Raw genomic sequence first — 7,594 nt, 5'->3', positions numbered from 1 at the left:
CTTTCTCCCTCCCTTCCCCTCTCTCTAAAAATAAATAAAAATTAAAAAACAAAACAAAACATGTGAAAGGGAAAATATTTGCAAATGATGTCTGGTAAGACTTTAATATCTGAAAAAATTTCTACAACTCAACAACAAAAGGCAAACAACCTAGTTAAAATATGGACAAAGGACTTATATAGACATTTCTCCAAAGATGATACACATATGACCAATAAGCATGTAAAAGATGCTTAACATCATTAGTCATTAGAAAAATGCAAATCAAAAGCACAATGATATGTTACTTGATACCTATTAGGATGGCTATAATAAGAAAAGAGCAAGTGCTCATAACGATGTGGAGAAATTCAGATCCTTGCACCTTGCAAATTGAAATGTAAAATACTGTTGCCACTGTGGAAAAGTTTGGCAATTCCTCAAAAAGTTAGATACAATTAGCACATGACCCAGCACTTCCACACCTAGGTATGTACTCAGAGTTTAAAATAGGGGCACAGAGACTTGTATGCCAATGTTCATTATTCACAACAGCCCAGAGGGGAAAACCCACGTCCATCAACAGATGAATGGATACACAAGATGTGCTATATACCTACAACAGAATACCATTTAGCCATAAAAAAGGATGAAATTCTGACACATGCTGCAAAATGAATGAAACTGGAAGATGTCGAGCGAAATAAGCTATATACAAAAAGACACGATTGTATAGTTCCATTTATATGAAATGTTCCAGATAAGCAAATCCATAGAAACAGAAAGTAGACTAGAAATTACCAGGGATTGAGGGAAGAAGTGCATGGGAAGTTATTGTTGAATGGGTATAGAATTTCTCTCTGGTTGATGGAAATATTGATGATTGATAACTAATGCCACTGAATTGTATACTTAAAAATGGTTTACATGGCAAATTTTATGTTTTATATATCTAACCACAATTTAAAGAGGAAAAGTGTCATATTCATGAAAAATGAGACAGAAAGTATCACATATTGAAGAAATCCAAAGAAACAAGACAACCAAATGCAACATCGTATCCTGGACTGGATCCTGGAACAGAGAAAGAACGTGGGTGGAGCAGCTGTTGAGATTCGAAGGCTGTAGTTAACAGTATTGCAGCAATGTTAATTTCTTCATTTTGATGAATGCACCATGGTTAGGGAGAATGTTAACAGTACAGGAGGCTGCATGAGGGGTCTATGGGGACTGATGTTTGCAATTTATCCGTAAACTGAAAATTATTCCAAAATACAAAGTTAAAAAAAAAAAGACAGGGCTAGAGCAGTGAACTCTAAAGCCTCTGCCAACCCTAGCTGCCTGATTTTGATCCATAACTTCCTTTTACTTACTCTTTAATGCTCTGTAGAGGTGCTGAGGTTTTTCACAAACCAAAAGCTACAAGGTGCAGTGTGTGAGGAAAGGGTGGGAAATAAGTATTTAAAAAAAATCATTTCTCTCCTCTTAAAGTCCCTTGCCTCCCTGCTTACTTTCTCGCCATCTTTCCTTTCTCTAATGCTTGGAATCAAAGCTGGTGGAATAAGAAGTGGACTGAAGACCTGTTCTTCAGGCTTTAACAGCCTAGAACCCCCTTCTATTTTTAGACCACGCTCACATACTTTTATTACTAGCACCTGATTTCTAGCACAACCTTGGCTGCCATGGGTATAATGGTGGCTGATAGCACCAAGATTCTGGAAATCTGGACCCAAAGGATCTAAGTAAACTGGAATCAGAGGGAAGGACCAACTAATTTCTCTGCACCAGGAAAGAGGCTGAGGCTCCAAACAGCAGTTAAATACCATAGATGTTACCATCCTGAATTGCTACAAAAATTTGGACACCATATTCTAGTTTACATACCTAAAAACCCAGAAGTTATATACATATTCCCTCTCAAAATCAGACTCACCTTTTATAACCATACCAAACTCACAGATTGCACTGTTTTATTTCTTCTGCCACCCCTGCCCACTTTGAAATCTCAGACATCAAGGTAGGAGACATCTGTTAACATCTGTTTTCCAAATGACAAAAAATGTTCCTACTGCTAAGATGATAATGGTAGTAACAGCTGGCCTTTACTGAGTACTGACAGTATGCTAACACTGTTCCAAAGGCTTTAAACATATCATCACATTTGACTTTCATAACGATTCTATGAGGCAGGGAAAGATTGTCATCTCCATACAAATAGGAAAATTGAGGCACACAGTAGTAGGTAGAAGAGCCAAGGTTTGAACCCAGGCTGCCTAGTGTTAGGGCCCTGGCCCTGAATCACCAGGCAGCTCTCTGTATCTCTTCTCCTGTATCAGAGATTAGACACGAGAATAGTAATTAATTACAAAGCTATTTGTAATTGAGAACTGAGAACTCCCTAGTTCTCAAAGGAAATGTTTTCTGAATGAAAGAAAACAAAACAAAAAATTCCACCCATAATACCCCGAAATCTTAATCTATTTTGCCACTGTCAAATTTTTAAAAGGTCAGCCATTGACAAAATAAATGCCATTCTGACACTTAACTTTGTAAATCAAGAAGCAAGCTAGCCTCGGCTGTTTAGCTAAAATATGACAGTACCTACGCTCTATGGGAGTAGGTATTTTAATAACATGGGTTGACAGATCAACGTCAACCTAAAGGGAGATGATGCTGCACTGCCACTAGTCTCACTAACAACTTGTCAAATCGAATGACAAATTTATGGGTGGTGATGGGGAGTACAAATGGGAACAGGCTGACATGCCAGGATAATAGCAAGCTCCAAGGTCAGAAAGGGTAGAGGGCTCAGGGTTGTGGAGACAGTCTGGTGACAGAATCAGGTCTGAAACACAGGTCTCCCAACTCCCTTTCCTAGGCTCACTGCAAACACTCTAGGGAGCTCCCAGTCACTCTTCTAGTTATAGCCTCCTGTCAGTCATCTTCACTTCGGATGAGATGTGCTAAATAAACTAGAATTATTCATAAGTGATCATGTCCAGTGATATGCAGAAGCAAAGGGAACAGTAAGATATTTTGAAAAGACTTCAAGACTCCACTTTTTAAGAACACAAACATACAGTATACAATCTAAGTATTTATTTAAGGTCTTACCCTAAGATTAATGGAAATGAGTTGAAGAGGCTAAAATGACAGTTTCATCATTTCAGTTAAATGCTCCCACAAATAACAGCTGATGGGAATGTTATCATATGCATTATATTCAATCCTGTTGTGATATGCATCTTCTAGACACTGGAATTAAATCTATGGAAGCTTCATTAAGTAACTTTATAATAAGCGGATCTCACATCATTATTCTAGAGAGGATGGCATAAGGGATATTATTTGTATCAATTTTCTATCTAACAACTCTATTCAGGGAATGTCCATTTCTGGGAAGATAAAGTAGACATAATTTCCCTTATTTTTCCTGAGGACACACAGAAACTGTGGTAATCAATCATATATAAATCACATAATATAAAACTCAGAAAGATGGAGAGAAGGCAAAGCAACTAAGGACTTCAGAACCAGAGGAACATAATGGTAGTAAATTCCCTAAACTGTTTCAGAGCTGAAGAAACTGGCAGCCCAGAAATGCCAACAATGCAAGGGGGGAACGGACAGCCCCAACAAAATCCAGCTCTTTCCAACCAAAGGAGCACAAAAGGGGCAGCTTTGCAGGATGCAAAATTTTCAGGCAACGACTACTCTACTCCAGCGAAACACCACAGGGGAGAAAAAACCCAAACTGTGGCCCCACACCAACCCATGCCAGCAAAGGGCTAATTGGAGCCTCACCTTTCACCTTCAAGAGGCAGTAAGGTATCCAACCCTCCAGCTAGGTGATGTCAAAAAAGACCAAGTAGGGAGCTCCCTCTTTCATCCCCACTGGCTGATAACAAGTCCCCTCTCCACCACAATGTCAGTGGCGATCCTGCTGAGATGCAGAGCTCCTACCTACTCCCAGCAGTAATAAGCTCTCCCAAATATACACAGGAATATTTATAGGGGCCTTGGTCATAATTTCTGAAAAACTGGAAACTAGATGTCTGGAAACAGATGGTTAACATGTATTGTAACTGTAGTATAACCACATCATAACTTAGAATATGCAATAACCTGAATCAATCTCCCAGTTATGCTGAGTGGAAAAAATCATGCCCTCCAAATGTATAGTCCATTTATTATAATTTCATCAAAATTAGAGATGAAGAACAGATAAGCAATTGTCAAGAGTTAAGGAGATGGGTGTAGCTATAAAACTACCGGAAGGAAGCAGCTCTGAAGGGCAACATGAGGGATCCCTGTGGTGATAGAAATGTTCTGCATCTTGATTATATCATTTCTACATCGCAGATATAATATTTTATTTTAATTTCCAAGATGTTACCATTGCAGGGAACTGTATAAAGGGTACATATTTCTATGTATTATTTCTTATAACTGCATGTGAATTTACAATTATCTCAAAATAAAAAGTGGAATTTTAAGAAGAACCAAACCCACTGTTTCTTTTAGAGTCCTTGGTAATGCAAAAAGGCGAGGAAATAAAAGGTGTACAGATTGGGAATGATAACACTGTCTTTGTTTACAGATGACATGATTGAAAGAATTAGGAAAATAAATAAATAAAACCCTAGCTTAGAGGGGTGTCAAATTCATCTTCGCCAGGGGCCACATCAGCCTCCTGGTTGCTTTCAAAGAGCCAAATATAATTTTAGGACTGTATAAATGTAACTATTCCCTAACAGTTAAGTGATCTGTTAACTGTTGCCAGGCTGTATAAAATAAGGTGGAGGGCCAGATTCGGCCTGAGGACCTTGTGTTTGCCACCTGTGCCCTAGTACTAAGTAGTTACAGCAAGGTTACAGGGTACATTAACAGACAAAAGTAACCGCTTTCCTATATACCAATAATTAACAAGTGGAATTTGAAATTATAAACACCACCATTTACATGAGCAAACCTCACAATAAAATAGGTAACTAACAAAATTTGTTAAGATCTATATGAGGAAATCTACAAAACTCTGATGAATGAAATCAAAGAACTAAATAAATGAAGAGATACTCACATTCCACATTCCTGGATAGAACTCAGTATTGTCAGGATGTTAAGTTCTTATACTTAAAAAAAAAATGTAAAGGTGTCAATTCTTTTTTATTTATTTATTTATTTAAATTGATTATGCTGTTACAGTTGTTCTATTCCCCCCTTCATTCCCCTCCACCCTGCCCCCCATCCCCACCATTACCCCCCTTTAGTTTATGTCCATGTGTCTCAAGTCCTTTAGGTTCTATATTTCCCATGCTATTCTTGCCCCCCCCATCTATTTTCTATCTACTGTCTATGCTACTTATTTTCTGTACCTTCTCCCCTCTTCTCCTCCTCCCACTCCCCTGTTGCTAACCCTCCTTGAGATCTTCATTTCTATATTTCCACTCCTGATCTAGCTGCTCTTTTAGTTTGCTTTCGTTTTAGGTGTGGTTGTTAATAACTGTGAGCTTGTTGTTCTTTCACTGTTCATGTTTCTTTAACTTCTTTTCCTTAGATAAGTCCCTTTAACATTTCATATAATAAGGGCTTGGTGATGATGAACTCCTTGAATTTGGTCTTATCTGAGAAGCACCTTATCTGTCCTTCCATTCTAAATGAAAGTTTTGCTGGATAGAGCAATCTTGGTTGTAGGTCTTTAGATTTCATGACTTGGAATATTTCTTTCCAGCCCCTTCTTGCCTGTAAGGTCTCTTTTGAGAAATCTGCTGACAGTCTGATGGGGACTCCTTTGTAGGTGATTGTCCCCTTAGCTCTTGCTGCTTCTAGGATTCTCTCCTTCATTTTAATTTTGGCTAATGTAATTATGATATGCCTTGGTGTGTTTCTTCTTGAGTCCAACTTTTTTGGTACTCTCTGAGCTTCTTGGATTTCTTGGAAGTCTATTTCCTTTGCCAGATTGGGGAAATTTTCTTTTATTATTTGTTCAAATCATTTTTCCACTGGTGGTTGTGTCTTTCCCCCTTCTGGTACCCCTATAATTCGGATATTGGAGCGTTTAAAGATGTCCTGGAGGTTCCTAAGACTCTCCTCATTTCTTTGAATTCTTGCTCCTTGACTCTTTTCTGTTTGGCCATTATTTGGTTTCTTCTGGTCCACTGCATTGATTTGAGTCCCAGTTTCCTTTTCATCTCTATGGGTTTCCTGTGGAATTCCATTCATTTCCCCTTAATTTAGCCTTCATATGTTTCTCTAATTTGTGGCTATAATCAACCAGATCTGTGAGGAAGCTGATGACCAGTGTTTTAAACTGTGCGTCTGAGAGTTTTGCTATTTCTTCGTCGCTTAGATTTATCTCTGGGGCTTTGAGGTCTTCCTGCGACATTTTTGGTCTGTTCTGGCCCTTTAAATGTGAGAAGTGGCGCCTTGGACTCCCAGGTCGCTGGGTTGAGACGCTGTATGTGGGGGCGTGGTCAGAATGGGGAAATGGCGGCACCCTCTATCGCAGCCGCGGCCGGTCCAACCGCCCACTCCCTCGCTCGCGCGCGCAATCAGGCAACCGCAGTCAACACGCTGCACCGCCTCCCCACTGTCTCCTCTGCAGTCGCTCACCCGGTGGGTCACTCGGTCGCTCACCAGGTCCAATCCTGCGCGTCCGGATTCGCGCGTCTGGATTCCGCGCCCGGGTCCAACCGATCCCTCCTTTGCAACTCCTCACCAGACGCCGGTTTCGCCCCTTACCGGTCGGGCTGAAGAATTTGTTGTTAGCGGACTTCCGAAAAGTTCAGTTTTCCGTGTTCTGGTTGTGTTTTCTGATGCTAATATTTAGTTGTCCTAAACTTGGTTGTGTGAGAAGGTACGGCACATCCACCTATACCTCCATCTTGGCAGAAGTCCTCAATTCTTAAATTGATCTACAGACTCAATGCAATCCCAATCAAAATCCCAAGTTATTTTATGTATATTTTTGGGAACTGCTCTGCCTGGTTTCAGTTGTAACTGCCCTCCCATGGCTAAGACTGAGTGAGCGACCTCCGGAATGCAAGCCACTAAGGAGACCAAACTTGTCTCTGGCAGCAGCGCTGCTTCTGATTTTTACCCTGCCCCAGTGCTTGGTCGGTTAGTCAGAGATGGGTATGACCCCTCAGAGTGGGGGGCAACCTAAGCCAGACAAGATCACTTGGGAGGCCATCATGGAAGGACCTGGGGGGGCTACAAGAGGGAGTGATGGACATCGCCTTCTGGCTATTCTGACAGCCCAGTCTCCATGTCCTCTGGGAGAAGTGCTTCCTGGTTCTAATCCACTTAAGCCTGAAAACCTGTGATGGGGGAGGTAGTGCAGCCCCTTGCGTGGCTAGAGTGGGATCTGGGGTAATGGGGCATAAGTAAGAATTCCTAAAAGTCTTGTTAAGCCTGCTTTGCTAAGAGTGCTTTCATTCATATGATAAGGGTTATAGAGGAAATGAGTATGTCTCCCAAAGTTTCTGCAAACCCCTTTCCTGACAGACACTGACTCAGACTAAGCCCTCAGATTTCTTTGAAATGTTATCTATTGTTTGATCCTTGCTGCCTGTATTCCTGTGTATTGCAACCCAATAAAATCCCCTGGAGGAAG

Source organism: Artibeus jamaicensis, unplaced genomic scaffold (genome assembly GCF_021234435.1).
Source record: "Artibeus jamaicensis isolate MK-2021 breed Jamaican fruit bat unplaced genomic scaffold, CSHL_Jam_final contig_335, whole genome shotgun sequence".
In the NCBI taxonomy this organism is placed as follows: Eukaryota; Metazoa; Chordata; class Mammalia; order Chiroptera; family Phyllostomidae; genus Artibeus; species Artibeus jamaicensis.
Note: the sequence above shows the minus strand (reverse complement) of the source record.